Raw genomic sequence first — 20,310 nt, forward strand, 5'->3', positions numbered from 1 at the left:
ATTCGGAAGGAGGTAATTGTGGTCTAATGACAGATGATGGTTCTGATGTCACCCACTTTTCGAATTCTTTATTTGGAGACCAACTAAATGCCATCAAGTACTCTGCGGATATGGGTTTTGCTAACAAACTATGTTGAAATGAAATTAAATTAGATTTATAAAGCGCATGGTTGCCCTTGAGCGTCCCAGCGCTACCTTAACAAAAAAACAGAAAGGCCCTAAGAAAAGAAGAAAGGGAACAAGGATTATTCAGCTTTAGGGAAGAGAAAAGTTTTAAGAGATTTTCTGAACTTAAGATAGGAGGCTTCCATCCGGATTTCCCTAGGGAGGGCGTTCCAGTGTTTTGCTGCATTCAGGGAAGACCGGCGTCCTCCAGTCCGGGCTTTTCTCACTCTGGGAACGGAGGCCAGGTTCTCTCCGTCAGAGCGGAGGGTCCTTGGAGATTTATAAGGACAAATCAGTTTTCTTAAGGCGGGAGGGCCTTTGCCTTGAAGTGTCCTGTGAGCAATGCACAGAGTTTTAAATGCGATTCGTTCCTGGATGGGGAGCCAATGCAAGGATCTCAGTAGTGGTTTGGCCGAGGCCCTTCTAGGAACCCCCATGAGCATTCTGGCTGCCGCGTTCTGTACCCGCTGCAAGGTGTTAATTGTTATTTTCGGTGCAGCTAGAAGGAGAGCATTACCATAATCCAGTCTTGATAGTATTAGACCTTGGATTAGGAGCTTCTTAGATTGGAAGGGCAGGAGGGGAGCACTTTCCGCACTGAACGCAGCAGATCGAAGCAGCTGCCTGCGACTTTCTGGGCAGGGGTCTTGAATGTTAATTGGGGTTCAAACCAGACCACGAGGCTTTTGATTTTCTCCTTTGCTGGGGGCAAATCCCCCATACAGGGGGGCCAGAGCTCAGAAGGCAGAGATGTAAGGTGGTGACCTAGGAGCATGATCTCCGTTTTGGCTCCGTTAAGTTTGAGCTTGGAGTCTGTCATCCAGGAAAAGATTGCTGAGAGGCAACTCGAGAGGTTGTGAGAGCATCCCCCTTGTTGAGACAGAGAGACGACAAGTTGTGTGTCGTCAGCATAGCTAATAGATTTAATCCCAAAGGGGGCTACTACATCCTCCAGCGGGGCCATATAGACATTGAACAATGTGGGGCTCAGCGAAGATCCCTGAGGAACCCCACATTGAAGAGGGGTGGATTTTGACATGGTACCATTCTCCCAGATCCTAAAGGACCGATTGTCGAGAAATGATTTCAGCCACTTAAGGGCGGACCCTACAATACCCAGTTTAGAGAGGCGGTGGACAAGGGTAGTGTGGTCTACGGTATCGAATGCAGCGCTCAGATCCAGGAGAATCAGAGCTGCTGATCCCCCTGAATCTAAGATGCACCTAGCCTCTTCTGCCACCACTATGAGGGCAGTGTCTGTGCCCTGCCCAGGGCGAAATCCCGTTTGGGAAAGACCCAGCAGGTCATTGCTCTCAAGGAATCCAGAGAGCTGCCGATTCACCAACTTTTCGGCGATTTTGCCTAGTCCAGGTAGCAATGAAATAGGGCGGAAATTCGCCAGATCGGCAGGGTCTAGTCCTGGTTTTTTTAGGAGGGCTTTGATTTTTGCCTGTTTCCAGCTCGGGGGGGCGATGCCGGTAGTGAGTGAGGTATTTAATAGATCAGTAGCAAGAGGTGCGATGGTACTCATAATTTGCTTGAGAACGCGCATGGGAGCTGGATCAGATGGTGAGCCGCTTTTAATGTTGGTGAGTGTCGAGCAAAAGTCTTCCCTGGTGATACACGAGAACGACTCGAGTAAGGGTCCTGAAGTGGGAGGAGGGAAGGGATCGGACACCAAGGGTGTACCAGTTTGAGGGAGACTGTCTAGTATTTTCTGTATTTTTTGGTCCAAAAACTTTGCTAACAGGTCACATCTTGATGTGGGGTCATTATGTATAGTGATCGGCGCTGGGATTTTGGTCAGCTAAGTGAGTATTTTGAAAGTTTCCCTAGAGGAGTTGGCAGCAAGTCTTATTTTCTCTTCGAAAAAGGAGGCCTTGGTCGTTTGTCGTGCGTCTTTATAGAGTCTCAAGGCCGCCTGGTAGGAGGCTTTGCTACTATGGGCCCAGTCCCTCCTCCAGATACGTTCTGCCTTTTTACAGGCCTTTTTAAGATCTCTCAGTGCTGTGGTATACCAAGGGGATTTAAAAGTGCTACTCTTTTTAGTCACCATTTTTCGGGGCAGAACCAGGTCCAGTGAGTTATTGAGCCAATTCTGAAAATTCAGGTCTGCAAGCAGAACTTCAGGTACTGATTCAGGGGCAGATTGCTCAAGGGCAGATTTCAGTTTTTCCACTGAGAGTTTCGGCCAGGCTCTTTGGAGAGTACGCAAGGGGGGGGCATTGGACACTTCCAGTCTCAGTTCCCAAAAAAAGGGCACTACAAAATGATCAGACCATGGTAGGGGCAAAGGTGAAGTGGCTAAGAGCTGGGTATTGTTAGAGAAGACGGGGTCTAACAAATGCCCTTTGCTATGGGTGTCTTCCTTATTGAGAAGGTGAAGTTCAAATGATTTAAAATTTAACAAAAGTTCAGCAGCTACTTTGTCGTTTGGGTCGTCGAAATGGAGGTTAAGGTCTCCGAGTACCAGGAAATTAGAAGCCCGAGCAGCCGCTGACAGGGTGACTTCTAATAAGGAGTCAACAAAGTGCTTAATGCTGCCCGGTGGGCGGTAGATCAGGATTCCAGAGAGAGATTGTGTGGGGGTTAGTTGAATGTTGAAGCAGGCGCTCTCTGCGTCTGAGATGCCGCCGTTCTCAAGTCTGCATGTCAATGAGTCTCGATGGATTATGGCGAGACCTCCTCCTATTCCTTCGCTTCTGTTCAAGTTTTGAACTAGAAAGCCAGTGGGAAGGGCAGAGATGACGTCAAACTCTGAGTGGGGGGATAACCATGTCTCTGTAAGGAAGAGCAAATCCAAGCGACTTTCTTCAATCAGCAGATTGATCTCAACCGCATGTTTAGGCAAGGATCTGCAGTTTAGCAGCGCCATCCTCAGGATTTTACAAGCCTTATTACCATTGGTATCTTCGGGTGGAGGATCAGGGCAGAGGTGACAGCGACTGAATAAAGGTTCGGTCCCCACCAGCTGATGATCACACTGACGCAAGGTATATCGTAGAGCAATGAGATCTTCACTGGAGTAAGCCGGGGGTACCGGAGGGTCCACGGGCATAATAACGGGCCCTGGGCCTGGTCGGGCCCGGACGGGCCCAGACGGGCTTGCCTCTGGCGCGCCTCCGGCGTGCCACCGGTGCGCCCGCTGCGCCCGCCCGCTGCGCGGACGGAATGAGGTCTTAATTTTATGGCGATTGGGCCTTAATTCGCCCGACCGCTAGAGCGCCAACTGTACCCTACCCCAAAGATGGCGGCCACACTCGTCGCCCTCCAGGTAGGCTGTGTCAGTCCGAGTAGAGCCTTGGCTCGGCCCTCGGTACTGTTTAGCTATACTTAGCTAAACAGTACTGTTTAGCTAGAGTACTGTTTAGCTATACTTTTAATGGACGAGGGATGTGTTCTGTTATTGATTATGTTTTAGTGTCTAATAGGTTTGCAGGCAGAATACTTAATTTTACATAACGTTGCCTATAGTGATCATTCTCCTATTAGCATTATTATAGAATTACCAGCCAACACGTTAAGCAAAAAAGCTCAGACTAAACATCTAGTATAGGACATCCCATTGATAAATGCAATGGATATACTATTAAATGTTCTGGAGTCATTTACTAAGACACTTCTAATTCACTGTGAATCTGAATTTTCATTTGAACGCAAAAAAAACTCATTGTTAAGATGTTGGCTTGATTCTGACTGGTCCAAAGCCAACGCTACTTTGAAAAATGTCTTACAAAAAAATATCAGCGATCAGCTAGAAATCACTTGGCCAGAATGGCATATAGAACCTCACTTAAAGATTGCAAGGAGGCCATTAGATCAGCAGCATGGCGGGCCCTCAAAATAGCATCTGAATTACAATGCAGGTTTTTGGAAAGCTGTGAATGCCTCATCTTTGGCCCCTAAAACATACCCTCTAGTGAGATAAGTATTAGTGAGGATCAATGGGTGACTTATTTTTCAAAGTTATATAATAATAGTGTTAATGATACCTGTCATCATGACTTGGGAACTCAGCCCACAAATTTCCTCCCAATTGACATCGATTTTATTGTGGAGGAAGTAATAGATGCAATTAATGGAAGCGCAGGAGGGAAAGCTCCTGGCTCCTACAGTTTTCCTGTGGACTTGTATGAATCTAATCCCTTCCTATGGGGCACACTTTTAACGTTTGTTCTAAAAGCCTGTTGTAAGCAGGGCCTTATTCCTACCTGGTCAGAGTCAATTCTTGTACCCATTTTCAAAAAAGAAGGCCGTAATGACCCGGTAGGCTATAGATCAATTTCACTTCTGGATTATTTTGTGAAAGTGGCTGGTCAAAGTATTTCAGATTGCAGACATGAACTGAAGACATGGGTATAATCACAGAACTGCAATACGGTTTCCGACAAGGATTAGGCACTATTGAAGAAGGCCTGAATTTATATTTAATTTGGGGAGAATTCATACAAGCTAAATACGGAAATCTTTTCCTGGCATTTATAGATTTGAGGTGGGCATTTGATTGTGTTAGCCACCTCATGCTCTGGCATATCCTAGAGGGTATGGGTGTGGGCACCCAACTTGGCAACTTTCTAAGGCAATTGTATCAAGACTCACAGGCTAGTGTCTGATATGGAAGCGCAGGTGAGTGTAGTTATAAAGTCCCTGTTAGAAAGGGGTAAGGCAGGGGTGTTTGTTAGTCCCCTTTCATTTTACTCTGCATATAAACGGCTTAGGCACAGTATCATCTCAGAAATGTCAGGACTCCCCTCGAATAGGTAATTATTCAATTGCATTGTTATTATATGTGGACAATGCCGTTTTATTATCCTGCACACAAATTTGGCTGCAAAGAGTTGTCTCTAGCTTTGTAACTTTCATGTTAAATCTAGACCTCCAGGTTACCATTACTAAAACATATGTTACGAAATGGGTTAAAAAAACTTAAAGTGTTGAGATATTTATATTACCAACAAAAAGCTTGAATTTGCTAGTTACTTTGCATGCCTGGAAATTGTTTTTGAAAAAAGGGGCTCCTGGGTAAACGCTGTAATATCGAGGAAATTTATATTCACAAAAGCTACGACAGTTTTGGTGAACTTTGCTAGGAAATTGGGAAAATGACCTATTGTTGATTTGATAAAAATGTACAAAGCTAAATGTATCTCAATAGCCATATATGGAGCCAGAATCAGGGACTATGCAGATGTACAACCATTACAGTTAGTTGAGAATGTCTTTTTAAGGTATCTTGGCCATGGCCAAACATTCAGCTGATATTTTTGAGCTTCTACCGGATGATACGCTGGATGTTCTATTCATCACAGAGACTTGGCTCAGTGAATCGAGCGCCCCAGTAGTGGAACTTTCCATACCCAGAGGTTATAAAATCACAAGGGCGGACAGGGGCGATGGCAGAAGTGGTGGGATTGCAGTGGTGCTCAGGGAATCGTGGCACTTCATTAGTGAAGCCATTAGAGATGGGACGGGAGGTGAGGCCCTCGATATTGTGTTAACCATCTCTCCCCACTGTACATTAGGGGGAAACTCTGGTGTATTGCCCCCCAGGTCCTCCGGGAGCTTTCCTAAAAACCCTGGAGGACATTATTGTACCACGTTCCCTCCGCTACCCCAAATACCTTTTATTAGGTATTTTAACATTCACCTTGACACGCCGTCTACCCCGGAGGCCAGGTCCCTTGCGGAGGCCCTGCCCCTCGCCCAGCTTACCCAACATGTGCCACTCCCAACCCATTCAGGAGGCCATCTCATTGATCTGGTTTGTTCCAATTTCCCTATTTCAATCTTAGACCCTTAGCCCACACCCTGGATGGACCACTTCCTGATCAGGTCCTCCTGGGAGGATACTCGATCTGATAGAGATGCTACACTGCCTTCTGGCCTGTTGGTCAAGAAGGTTAATCTCCCGGCTTTCTCTGAGTTCCTGGATCAGTCCCGCCTCTCCCCTACTACAGATCTAGAGGCAGCTGTGGCTAGCTTTGACCACTGGATTAGCCAGGGAGTTAAGCCCTGTCCCAATGGTTCAACAGGGCGGCACTCAGCGCTCCCTTCCCTCGCAGCCATGGTACTCCTCCACTCGTAGAGATCTGAAACTGGGCTGCAAAAGGTTGGAGCGCTGCTGGCGACAGAACTATGGTGCTTCTACTAAGATGACCCTACGATCAGCACAGACTGAATACTACACAGCCATTCAAAAGAATAGGAGCGAGTACTTCACCGGGAGGATTATGATGGCCCGGTACAATAGCAAGGAAATCTTTGCAATTGTGCAGAGCTTTCTCTCCCCCTGTGCGGAACAAAGCACACTACCATTATTGAACGAGTGGTGTGAAGAGCTCACATCCTTTTTTATCGACAACATTGCTAAGATTCAAGAGAGTGTAGGTTCGGTGGCGAGGCCCAAAGTGATTTCCCCCCTGAATCCCCAGTCAACTCCCCGAGTCGGCTCGGAGGTGTTTTCATCTTTTTCACCTACCACTGAGGCAGATATAATGGCCCTATTACAGGCCCTCAAGTCGGGCTCCCCAGAGGACCCTTGCACGGCACGGGTCCTAGCGGGTGTAGCTGATGTAGTCTGCCCAATAGTAGTGAATCTGGTCAATTCCTCACTTCAGCTAGGTCACGTTCCCTCTAAATGGAAACGTGATAAACTTCTGCCCCTCCTGAAGAAACCTACCCTTGACCCCCTGCAGCCGGTTAACTATCAACCAATATCACTGAGCCGGCACTTGCTAAGGTATGTGAAAAGGTGGTCTTCCGGCAGCTTGAGGCTTTTGTTGAGACTTCAGGAGCTCTCCACTCAGCGCAGCCAGGCTTTAGAGCCTCCTATAGTACGGAGAAAGCCCTGGTGGAGATATTGGAGGCTATTAGTGGGTGCCTGGATGGGGGCAGCAGAGCGGCCTTGATTTTACTGGACCTCTCTGCCGCCTTCGATACGGTACCCCACCAGAGGCTGCTCGAAAGACTCTCCGCTATAGGAGTTTCGGGTCTGGTCTGGCAATGGATTAAATACTTTTTGGACTCCCGCTCTCAACAGGTCTGCTTGGCCCCATGCTCCTCTTCAGTCAGGAATCTGGAGACAGGGGTGCCACAGGGCTCGACCCTCAGCCCCCTTCTTTTTAATATCTACCTGACTCCATTTGTCTACCTGGCTGAGGAATTGGGGGCCAATGTAATTGCGTATGCAGATGATACGCAATTACTCTTTACCTGGAATGATGCCGCCCTGAACACCGGCACGGCTCAACGGTGCTTAGCCTCGGTCTTTCAATGGATGGCCGAGGCTTCCCTCAAATGCAATGAGGATAAGTCGGAAGTCCTTCTCTACGGCCAGTTTCCGGAGGACTTTAGGACTCGTTTGTGGCCTCCAGGCTTCCCTTGCCTGGTTGCTAAACCTGGGCCAGCAAAGAACCTGGGCATTTGGTTTAGTGAGGATCTTGGCTTCTCCGACCATATAAAAAAGCTCACGGGCATATATTTTGGGACCCTCAAAATGCTCAGGAACTTTTTACCTCCGCTCCCGAGGGCAGCAAAAGAGATGGTAACCCGCGCCCTGATTGTTTCCGGATCAGAGTATGCTAATGCTCTGTTTCTGGGGCTGCCAGCCTATCTGCTGCACAGGCTTCCAATTATTCAAAATGCGGCAGCTCGGCTCCTGTTCAATGCCCCTGGGCGCTCTAGTGCGCGCACATATCTGTGGGAGCTACATTGGCTTCCAGTAGTTTAGAGGATGCAATTCAAAGCGCTTATCCTGGCCCACAGACCGCTGCATGGTGTAGGCCCTCTCTACCTTAGGAAGCACTTTGCCTTCCATGTCCCCAAGCGCCTCTTGCGTTCAGCGGCCCAACGCCGGATGGCGATTCCTCCCTTCCGCAGAGACCGACTGGGTGGCAGCTCTCTCTCGGTCAAAGCAGCAGTTGCCTGGAATTCACTTCCTGCTGCTCTCCAACACTTCACGGAGTTCCGGATCTTCAAGAAGCAGCTAAAAACACACTTCTTCAGCATGTCTTTCTAAAACTCTCTGCTGCCCTCCTCTGACTCATTCCCCGCCAGGACACTCATGAGTGCGCGCTACAAATACCGCTTTAACATAACATATAACATAACATACCATCTTTTAGTGGTCCCAAATAGTATGGCTATACATATCTGCCACACAGAACTTGGAATGCCGTTTTTTAACAGATTTAATCAGAATACAGATGGTTTTATTATGGCAGAAGATATGGTCTAGTACCACCAATGGTCCTAATCGTGACGTGATAAATGGCTGCCTCAAATTGCAAGGGGTTTCTCGTATTCCTTGGCTTAATAATGTTAAAAACTTTGTGGCTGGCTTGTGATGCCCAGAATATTTCTCTAATGCGGCCAGTACTGCTATAATCCCAAGGAAAGCCTTAAATATCGCTTGCATGGATTTTCTGGAGACTAACAGACTCTCTCATGACATAACTAAACCGTCTGTCACAGAGAACCAACTGTTACTAATACAACCAGAGATACAACCTTATCTAACAAGTGTTAAGGGGAGCTATGATAGGATGTTGTTAACCCGCTTCTGTTTAGACAATTTTTATAGCATGATCTCGCTCCAAAATATAAATGACTGGTCCTGACTTTAAGGTCCTTGCCCCTGTGGCGACATTTCTACCCAGTCCACTACACATATTTTGTTTTTCTGTAAATGTTACGCTTTATTACAGAAAAGATGGATTTTACCTATGTTAAAGGAAATAGGCCTGAGACAATGCCGTCCTACCTTTTTTTAAATTACAACTTTTAGATGAAGACTTTTTTATTGGTCATTTAAGTTAATATATGAAGGGTATGATTAGAAGCAGAAAATCAATGTTATCTCCCTTATTTTAACTTTTACATAATTGTATTTTAAACCTAGTGTACGTATGGATGTTGAGATTTTATGTGTTGGTTTTATTAACATGTTTGTTATTTTAAAAGATCTGTACGCCAAGGGACATGTAAGATATGAATTTTATTTCTATGTTTTCTGCTTTTATGATTTAATTGTTTAAATCAAATAAATATTTTTTTTAATCGAATTGAATTGAATACAGCCCTGTAGCACCATTTGGTACTCCTTTGTGGCATAATTTCAGCGATTGTACAAATAATAAATGTTCTTTTAGGAATAAGTCTCCCTCTGTTGAACAATATACGTTATAGGCCAGGAATATTGTTTAGTAAGATGTTACTTTTTGAAAGTAAAAACTGACTAGCACAGTTTAGCAAGCATCTAACAAGCATTGTCAAACCCAATAGGTCTCTCTTATTTGAGAAGTATGGGCTTTGTACATTTCTCTGAGCCATGTTGTATCGCAGAGTGGCTTTTTTGCAGTATGGCTGAAAGTTAGAAAATGCCCTATAACACAGCCAGTGCTGTCTAAGAGAGACACTGATCTATATGGGATTATTCTCTTGCTTCACAAAAAAAATAGTTAAATTATTTTGCGTACAAGCTGAAGTTTGCAGTGTTGGACCCGCATGAAGACATCACCAAAAGAGGCCCTGCAGAGCAGGGAGCGCAGAACCATCTGCATCTTTGTAGCATCTTGAAACTCGTTGTGAATTTTGGATGCTTTATTTTCTGGCAGGAGGTGGGTGATGCAATGAAAGCAAAGGGGGTGTAGGGTGGATTGGGCAAGCAACAGTGGGTAGGGATGGGGTGGACTGGACAAGCTAAACAACATGAGAAAGGTGGGGCAAGCAGGGCAAGAAATAATGCAGGAGGGGAAGGGAGGGACAGGGTGCAGGTAAAAGGAAAAAAATACCCCTGAAAGTGGATAGCAGTGGAAGAACACTGTGCAAGAAAATCGGTACTTAATGCATGCTTAAGGGTAGGTTCCACAAAGCAGAAGTGAAACTAGCCCTCGCTGACCAAAGAGAAGCAAGGAAATTAGCATGATGGTAAAGGCAACCAGTAAGCAATGGAGGGCTCTAAGCCCCCTGTAAATACACAAAAGGGCACATATGTGACAGTGCATGCCCTGTCTCAGGTAAGTCCTAAAGTATAGAGTGTGGAAAAGTAGGGGTACTATAGGGGGGTCGGGGAAAACGTCAAAGAAGAAAAGGTGTCCACCAAACCTACTCCAGGGCATAAAACAACCAACAATGCTCCAAAACCATTTAGGGACACTAGGGTGAAGACAGTAGAGTGTTTAATAAGGTGCAGGCATGTGTCCGGCAAGAGGGGAAACAACCTTTAACTTGCAGTACTTTATCACATTGGTAAAGATTTTTTTTTTTTTACAAAACAACATACTTTTTTATGCTTTTTAAAACAAAAGTGATTTTAAGGTTTAGGGATGGGTACAAGTAAAAGCAGGTGAGGATAACTTGAGAGTTCTGGGATGAGTAGAGGGAAAGGGCGGTGACCGGGTTTTGATGTATCAGGTGTGGGTAGAGGTAAAGGGAGGTGAGAGTGACATGAGGGTTAATGGGTGGATAGAATTAAAGGAAGGTGAGGTTAACCCAGGGATTTTGGAGTGGTAGAGGTAAAGAGAGGTTAGTATGTCTACAGAGTTCAGGGGTGAGTAGATGTAAAGGGAGGTGAGGGGACTTCAGGGTTCAGAGGAGGGTAGATAGAAAGGGGGATGAGGGTGGCTTCAGGGCTCAGGGTTAGGTAGAGATAAGGAGAGATCAGGGTGACTTAAGGTTTATCGGTAGGTAAAGGTAGAGGAAGGTGAGGATGACTTGATGGTTCAGGGGTGAGTAGAGGTAATGGGAGGTAAGGGTGACTTGGGGTTTCCGGTTTGTGTGAAGGAAGTTGAAGGTGACTTTAGGGGTGTGAGGTGGTAGACGTAAAGGGATATAAGGGTGACTTACAGGCTCCTGGGTGGGTAGAGTTAAAGTGAGATGACTGTGACTTAAGGCCTCAATGGTGGGTGGAGGTAAATGGAAGTGAGGATGACTTCAGGGTTCATGGGTTGGTGGAGCTAAAGGTTGGTGAGGGTGACTTGACAGTTTAGGGGTGGGTTGAGGTTAAGGGAGATGAGGGTGCATTGAGGTCTCCAGGTTGGCTAGAGATACAGAGAGGTGATAGTTTCTTAAGGGTTCATAGATGGTTATTGGTAAAGGGAGATGAGGGTGACTTGAAGGTTCAGGGGTGGGTTGAAGTAAAGGAAGGTGAAGGTGACTTGATGGTTCAAGTGTAAGTGGAGGTGAATAGAGATGAGGGTTCAGGGATAGGTAGAGATAAAGTGAACAGAGAATGACAAGGATCAGTGCTGGGTACAGGTAATTTATAGACCAACAAATAAGTAAATGTGATACAACAGCAAATGTTAACTCAGAAGAACATACATTGTAGGGCAACATTCTTAAACGAAGGGAGTATGTTTATAACTTCTTCATTAATAAAAGTGACAGACAGGCTGAAATATATGTTTTGGAAATTATTCACATCTCACAAAGTTATTTTATTGCTAGTTGCTTGCATCCAGGTCTTGGAAATACTGGGACATGCAGGCTTCAACATTGATGATTTCAAGTGGTCTTGCAAGCAAAAACAAGTACCACAATCCCTGCACAAGGAAGAACACTAACCAAAAAATCAATAAGTATTTGATCCATGCGCCACAGAAGAAAAGGAACACATCAACACAAAGTGAAGCTGATAATCACTGGCACACGGTCGCCAATGAAAAGGAAGAAAATAAGATTGACAATGAAACTAACGCATCGCAAGTAAAAAGGGGCCCCCTTTTTAGAGTTTTTTCAGAAACAATAGATTGCTACAAGGGAAAACGCAAGCGCTGTCTCAGGCAATACGCAAAAATGCACGTTTCAATGAGTTTTAATAACCTTTTGTAAGAATCCCCGAATTTTAATTCTTTCATTTTATTGCCATTCATGTTGCAAAATAAAATAAAATTACAGCATGAATATATTCTCATTATCCCTTCGAATATCAATTTACCTCAGGATAGACTGAGGGGACTTGTGCAGCAATTAGGCATTTTTATCATTTAATTACTTAAACAAAAAGCCACTTGATAAATAAGTGTCCATGAGAAGCATGAGACAAAGAAGTGTAAAATGGCAACAGGGATAAAAACACAAATCCCCGCAGTGGTAGCTTCTGCACTTACACCACCAACTGTAGCCCCTAGCCATGAATTCTCTTTATTGATGGAAAGGTGACAGGTAATTACAGTAGAGCAGCAATCAATCTGGCTGAGGCCTGAAGCTCTCATTGGTAGCATCCGCACATAAAGTCAGCATGGGACGAGGGTGACAGCCAACTCTCCCGTCTCTGCAAACAACCTTCTTTAATCTCCTAGTTGACAATCACTTATAAGCCAAGCAGAGCAAGAAATGAGCTCTTGAAAGTGTCACTTATAACAAAACATGAATTGGCTCATAGCCCTTTTTGATAGGCATTTTTCCAGCTCGATCTAATGTAATTCTTTTTTTACGTTGTACTGAGGTTGATGTTGATGGAGAAACAGATTTGCAAGCCTCTACTCCGGTATAAAAAAATACATAAATAGCAATGGGTTCGATACCAGAAATGGATTTTATTTAGTTCAGAGAATTTGTGTCTGTATATTATATATATATATTTTTTTTTTCACAGAAAAAAACATAGGTTTTAGGGGTGTTATGGTTAGTTGGACATTTCACACGTACAAAACCAGTGAAATTCCCCTGTTATAGTTAATTCAGCTAACTATAACTCATGCTCCCACAATGCACTGCTGATGATGTCACATATTACAACACTCTTGACATGGTCAGTGAAATCATTGATGACATCTCAAATAACATCACTGATGAAATCATCCAGTGACTGTGTGTTTCTTTATAGTTAAAATATGTTTAATATATATAGGGAAAGGCGTGACTCTTGAAGAATGAGTGAGTGTATAAGTGTCTGAACGGATGATTTTCTAGGTGTGTGCCTGACTCTATAAGTGAGTGATTAAACATATCTTACTGAATGCATGGGTTAGTGACTAAACTGTGTGAATCTCTGTATCCGTCTGTCTGTTGGCGTGTAAGTGGCTGTATGGGTTTGTGAATACCTAAAATAGGGGCCGATTATGATGGCGGACGGACCTGAGTCCGTCCGCCACCATAGAGTAGGAGGGACCGTCCGCAGGGGCTGCAGAGGTCCCTCTGTGCAGATTAGGATGTGACTGCCAGGGCGGTGGTCACATCCTCAATCTTTAACATTGCGGCGGGTGCAGCTTCAAGCTGCACCCACCGCAATGTTAAAAAAGCATGCACGGCATTTGCGTGCACAAACCAGCATGCACCGCGCAGTGTCCGCCGCTTTGTCCACGCAAATGCAGGGGGGTACCATAGGTACCCCCCATGTTCACCCCCACCCCCTGTCACCAAGGGGACCCCCAACGGGCCGCCGAAGGCAATCTCCGTATGCTTTTCCACGGCGGAAAAGCCGCCGGTAAGGAGATGCGGTGCGTCACCCAGGTGGACGAGCATTGCCGAGTAGCCCTCTTTCCCCTTCCATGGATCTCAGCCACGGACGGAGGACGCCATGGAGAGCACGAAGGAAGTGAGCTCTGTATGCTGTCTCCCAGAGGCCAGATTCTTCATGATTTTCCCTCCAACTTCAACAAAGTTAAAACGCTTACAGATGCTTTTTCTCCACTATGCTGTGAGCAACTCCCTGTCGCCCCCACAGCTCCGCAGCGGAGGGTCTGTTTGGAGCCCAGGTTAAGGATTTGGTCTGCCGCGCTGGAGCTGAGGAGGGGCAGAAAGCTGCAAAGTCTGGTCCTCCCTTTTCGGGGTTCAGCAAACACGGCGAATTCACGGCGTACACAAGAGAAAGTGCCCTGCAGAGAGGTAGAGCCACAAGGTCAGCTTCAGCTTTTTTGTTCAACTGTTACAGTGGAGGGGTCAGAGGCTCCTGAAGCTGGTAAGGAAAACCCTGCATTTTTTACACCTGCGGTTGGTGAGTCAGGAACTATAGTTGAACATACTTCTTTTGAGGTTATCCCGCAGATTCCCCTTACATCTAATAGCCCCAGTATCTCCAGCAAAGAGTGTGGCAGACGTGGTTGGGTCGCAAAAAGAAAGTCGGAGTGAACAAATCAAGTGAGTCTGGGGAGATTAGAGATGCTGTCGGGCCTGCTCTCGATACCACAGCTAGGACAAAGTCATCATCTTTTTTGAGTACAGAGGTCAAGTCTAAGCACACCAGTTCTAGGGGCAAATCTAAGGCTAAGAACCCCAAAACGGTGCTTTCCTATTTTAAGGTGGTCCCTCAGATACTGCATCTTTCAGACGATATTGATATGGCAACCATTTCAGACGCCCTTTTCCCCCCTCCTATTTCAACCCTGGAGCTAGTATCTACACCTTCGCTTCAGGAGAGTGATGCAGTCGAGGAGGGGTCACCTTCTACCCATAGCCCTAAACATTCAGCACCTCCTGGGCTCCTTGGTGATTGTCAGGGAATCCAGGATATAGGGAAAGAACCACAGCCCCCGCAAATTGCAACTGATCAATCTTTATCCACGTCAGCGCAGTGCGTCTCCCTGACCGTAACTACAGGGTCGGTTGAAGAATCTATTCTAGGGGGCTCATCAGGGGCATCTGGGGGGGTTGATATGGAAATCTCCCATGTTATAGTGGACACTGACTTTTTAGCGGCCTCTTCAATAACGGCAGAGTCTCTATTGGGGATGTTCTCTGCCCTTACTTTGGAGATAAGGAAGGGCTTCACCAAATCTTCTGCTAATCAAGCAGAGATTAGGAAATATTGCGAATCATTGGACAATAAAATTGATGGGCTTACTATAAGAACTGGTGTGCTTGAAGAGACAGTAGCATCACATTCAATCCATTTAGATCAGGTGAAAGTTGATATACAGAAGCTTACAAGGGAAGACCTTGCTCTTAGCGAGATGATTGAAACCCTCGAAAATAATGCAAGACGGGGGAACATTCGTATTCTCAACGTATCTGAAGGATCCGAGGGGTCAGACATCAAGCAGTATATCACCGCTCTACTTAAAGATTCTCTATGTTTAGAGCATTTACTTGAAGAATTGTCTGCCTACATTCAAAGAATTCATAGGGATCCCTTTAGACGAAACCCCCAGAGATCCAAACCTCGCAAAAGTTTAGTCAATTTTCATACTTATGTATTGAAAGAGCAGTTCCTTAATATGGCCCTGAAACAGAAGGGATTGGCTGGGAAGGGGTTTACTTTTCTCATAAGATCAGACCTCTCTAGAGTCACACTCAAAAAACAGTGGGAATTTGGGAGGCACCTGGATGCCTTTAGGAGGTTAGGTGCAACAGCTCAGCTCATGTTCCCGGCGGCTCTTAAAGTTATGCACAACAACAAGATGTTCAACATTAGGTCTGTACAAGCTGCCGATGAATTATTAATGGAGTTGGGCAAAGGGGGTACTTAAGGCATACATATATCATATGTCCTTAATGATATCTCCTACTTACTACTTACTTACTAAATTTTGATGCAGGTCCTTCATTTGCCTCTCTCGCTAACATGCGGAGTTTAATATGCTCATAGTATAGGCTCTCTTTTGTCTTTTTTGTCTTTTTGCCCTTCATATCCTCTTTTCAATATAGCGGGGGTATTTTTTGCTGGGAGTTCACGGAGGGGCACTATCTACTGGACATTGTTCCGGTTAGATACTGCAAGGGTTTTTCATGGGAGGGGGGGAGTGAGGGGAGGGATGGGCACTCAGGGGGGAGGGTAGGTGGAGGGGGGTGGCAAAAATACAAAAAAGTCCTCAATAACCTAAATAGCGATATAAGGAATGGTAATAGGCATATTTTGAGCAAAGAAGTGATGGATGATAACGCACTACTGCCGCACTTAGTACGGTATTCTTGTTCTTCCTGGTTGAGGGATGTGTAGCGTGAGGTTTATCTCCTGGAATGTCAATGGCCTCCGCACCAAGCCCCGAGCTAATAGAATTTTGCAATACTTGCGTGACTTGGATGTGCAGGTCGTGGTGTTACAGGAGACTCACTTGATTCATAGTGAAATGCTCGCCCTCATCAGGAAGAATCGGTGGATTGACTTTGCGGTTTCTACCACCCACACATCGCATACCAGGGGTGTATCGGTTATCTTTAAAAAAGGTGCCAAAGCCAGGTTGGTCGCACAAGCTGTGGATCCTTGTGGCAGATGGGCCATTGCGTCAGTTATTATAGCCGGGTGTCAAATTACAGTTTTGGGCTATTACGGCCCGAACCATGACGATCCCTCAGTTCTGGAGTCTGTTTTCTCGCAGTTGCTTTCCTTCTCAGGCCCCACAATATTGGCCGGCGATTTTAACGTTGTGCTGGATCCTGTCTTGGACAGATCTGCTAATAATCGCTCCCTTGTTTTGTCTAAAACTAGATTCAGCCTACTGGATGCTATGAGGCAATATGGTTACGTGGATGTTTGGCGACAGAGGTCTGAGCAACAACAAGGGGTCTCTTTCCGTAATTTTAAATATCATCACAAGTCAAGGATTGACTTTATTCTAATTAGTCAGAGACTGGTAGATTCTGTTAAGTCCATTGACTATCTCCCGTCTCATCTTTCAGATCATTCTGCGGTTGAGATGGAATTCGTCCTTCATACTAAGAAGCCCCCCGGTACGTGGTTCTTTGATCGTTCTCTCCTTTCCAATCCTGAGGACATTCTATATTTAAAGTCGGAGACCCATGATTTTTTTATATCTAAAAACGGCTCCGCCACAAATAGAATTATTTGGGACTCATTTAAGGCTACCTTGAGGGGGCTCATTATGGGTAAAGTCGCCTATCGTAGGAAGCAATACAGGGAGGAGATTTCTTCCATTGAAGCAGATATTGCCTGAATTCAACAGGATATAGATACTAACTGCACAGCTTCAGGGTCTATTTTAGATCCTCTTCAGAATCAATTGTTGGTCTTAAAAGGTAGCCTTGCTTCGGTCTTAAATCTCAGAGTCCAACAAAGATGGGAGGCCAGCAAGTTGGCACATTTCGAATATAGTGAAGGTGCTGGGAAACTACTAGCATGGAAGACCAAAATAGATCAGGTCCGCAATAATATAGCGGCGATAACAGTAGAAAATAACACCTTTTCATCGGATGCGGAAATCAGGAGGGTCTTTTAAGGAGTTCTTCCAAAATATATATAAAGAGGATAAGGTAATTACACCTGAGTCTAAGCAGGCTGGTTAAGTAACATTGTTCTTCCCTCTTTTCCTCTGAGCAGTCTCAATATCTGGACAGCACTATTACGGAGGATGAGGTGAGATCAGCCATCAGGAAGGGTAAGAGGGGGAATACAGAGCCTTGGAGTTAGAAATTGTTCCCTTCCTCACTATCCTTTTCAATCAAATTCTTCTTGAAGGACTGCCACCTCCGGTGTCGTGGGACAATGCCTTTTATACCCTTATTTTAAAACCTGGTAAACCTAAGCAGGCCTGTGGATCGTATAGGCCTATTTCTATACTAAATGTGGATTACAAAATCTTCACCACAGTTTTATCAACTAGGCTGGCCTCGATTGCCCCTTCGGTTCTTTATTCTGATCAGAAGGGCTGCCTGAAAGGAAGACAACTCTATGAACTGACTTATGATTTAATTGGCGCAATGGATATGGCAATAACCAGCAATCTTCCGTTGGCCTCCCTCATGTTGGATGCAACCAAGGCCTTCGACAGAGTTAACTGGGTGTACCTGTCAGAGGCCTTGGCCAAATTCAGCGTGGGTGAGGGGTTTCGTAGGGCGATAAGCCTGCTGTAAAATAATCCATCTGTGCGCCTACTAGTTAATGGAGACCTGTCGGACCCTTTCTCTATCTCTAGGGGGACCCGGCAGGGATGCCCGCTTTCCCCCTTGCTTTTCGATTTTTATATCGAACCCTTCGCGCAACAACTAAGGGAGGAGGTGACCATCAAACCATTTTTCTATCAGGGATGGATGAGAAAGGTAGCATTATATGCCAACGATGTGCTTATTTTGACATCAGAGGTTACCACCGCACTCCCGGCTATCCTGAGATTGGCTCATATATTCGGACAAATGTTGGGATATGAGATCAATGCAGCCAAGATTGAAATGTTGATCTGGAACCATGATGACTCTGTAACAGAGTTTCAGGCAGGCACCTCAATGCGGTACTTGGGCTTGACGATTGGGAAGGACATTAATAAACTTGCCCAGGTTAACTTATCAGCAGTTGTCAAAGAATGCCGTAAGCTTCTCCAATCATGGTCGCACCTGCCTCTTTCATTATTAGGTAGAGCCAACCTTATTAAAATGTTGATACTACCCAAAATTTATTTTTTATTTAATACTATTCCCTTATACTTTGATTAAACTATTTTAACTAAGTTTCAGTCTAATATTTCATCTTTTATCTGGAATAACCATCTTCCAAGCTTTGCATGGAAAAAACTACAACGGCGAAGGGATAAGGGGGGCCTGGCGGCTCCAGACCTGAAGATTTATGCATGGGCCTTCCAATTATCCCATTCCCGAATGTTGCTGAAAATGCCCTCAGCCACTGGGGTGGGCCCAATGTTTGCAGCTATGTTGGATGGGGAAAGAGTTACTCGTTCGGGCTTTCTGTTTAAATTCGGCAATCCCATGTTTTAAAAAAAATCAAACTAAAGACTCTACAAGGTCTTGCAAGAACATGGGCCGAAGTTATGAAATCTATAAAACAAGATTACCTTTGTAAAAAAAGACCGTTGTGGGGGTTACCTGAAAGCCCCGCTTGGCTTGAAGACAGTCTAGCTATCCCTTTGAGAGAGGCAGGCCTGGAAGTTTGGGGAGACCTCTTTTATGAGGGGGATCTCCTCTCGTGGGAACATCTGCAGGCCAAGATCGGCTCCAACCTTTCACGGTACAAATATTTGCAAATGGCTAGCTGGACTCAAGCTTACAAAATGTCTTCCGCCAACACGAGTAAGTCCAGACTTGGAGGATACAGTCCATTGGTATCTAACTTGGTAAACCTCGGTCCAGTTAAAAAAGAAGTATCCAAGTGGTATAATTTCATACTGGATGAGTCGGATGGCGACTTCGTTTTGCCGGAGTCGCTGTGGGGCTCTTTACTGATGGCCCACAATCTACAAGATATTTAGTTGGCTTCATTTGAACTCTTGTGGAGCATTGTCAAGCCTTCTTGGTTACGCAGGAATCACATCTTTACCCTGCATAGGACATACTTTTCCCCTCTTAGGCTGTCTAAATTTTCCGAAGGAGATTCAGTGTCTTGTGCTAAATGTGGTCTTGTTGCTGCATCAGATGCACATATGTTTTTCGAATGCCCTCACTTAGTCACATTTTGGGAGGAGATTGGCAACTCCCTCACAGTATCATTGGGAACATCCGTCACCATAGATTTATCTCTTGTGATATTTTGCATCCTAGAGGGTGTACAGAGTTCAGCCAAAAGCCTAGTATGTTATGCAATGCTGTTAGCAAGAAGGGAGATCTGCAGGAAATGGAAGGACTCTTCATCTCCTACCTTCAGAGACTGGCAAATTTCAGTCCTGCAGACCTCGCGCACTGATTTGGCCAGGTCGGGCAACCAGAGCAAAAGGGCTTTCTGGCATTTATTATCATGGGTCCATTGACTTAACCGGGGTTTGTTTTTTTTTTGTTTTGTTTTTTTCCCCGGGTCCAATGATTGATCTCCTATGGTGCCTCTGTTGCTTGCACCATTGGTACAGCCGTTACCCGGTCTTAGTCCGGCCCGATTTGGCTGTCACTTACACCAAGGTTTACCATAGCTGGGTAAATGGTGGATTCTATGCCTCTCTGGAACGCAGACGACAGCTGAGGGATGGATGGCCCCCCACTATGCTTGTGTCCCTTCCAGTTTTTTGATAAACTGAGACAGCTGATCTCTGTTAATCCGTTTTGGCATTATGTCTACATGGTGGTTATGAAGAAAAAAAAAAAAAAAGACATCCATGGTCCCCACAAAAGTCTTCCACATAATTTTTTTCAATTATGTTTGTTAAATTCTGTTTATTTGTTTCTTTTTTATATATATTTAATAAAAAAATAAAATTTAAAAATAGTTCATGGTTGTAATGGCCGGATTTTCTGATTAGATGGGATCAGCCCCTAGGGGCCCCTCCAACCCAGCCAGAACGTAATCACATCCCTCCTCAGGACTATCCA

Source organism: Lissotriton vulgaris, chromosome 1_1 (assembly GCF_964263255.1).
Source record: "Lissotriton vulgaris chromosome 1_1, aLisVul1.2, whole genome shotgun sequence".
Taxonomy (NCBI): domain Eukaryota; kingdom Metazoa; phylum Chordata; class Amphibia; order Caudata; family Salamandridae; genus Lissotriton; species Lissotriton vulgaris.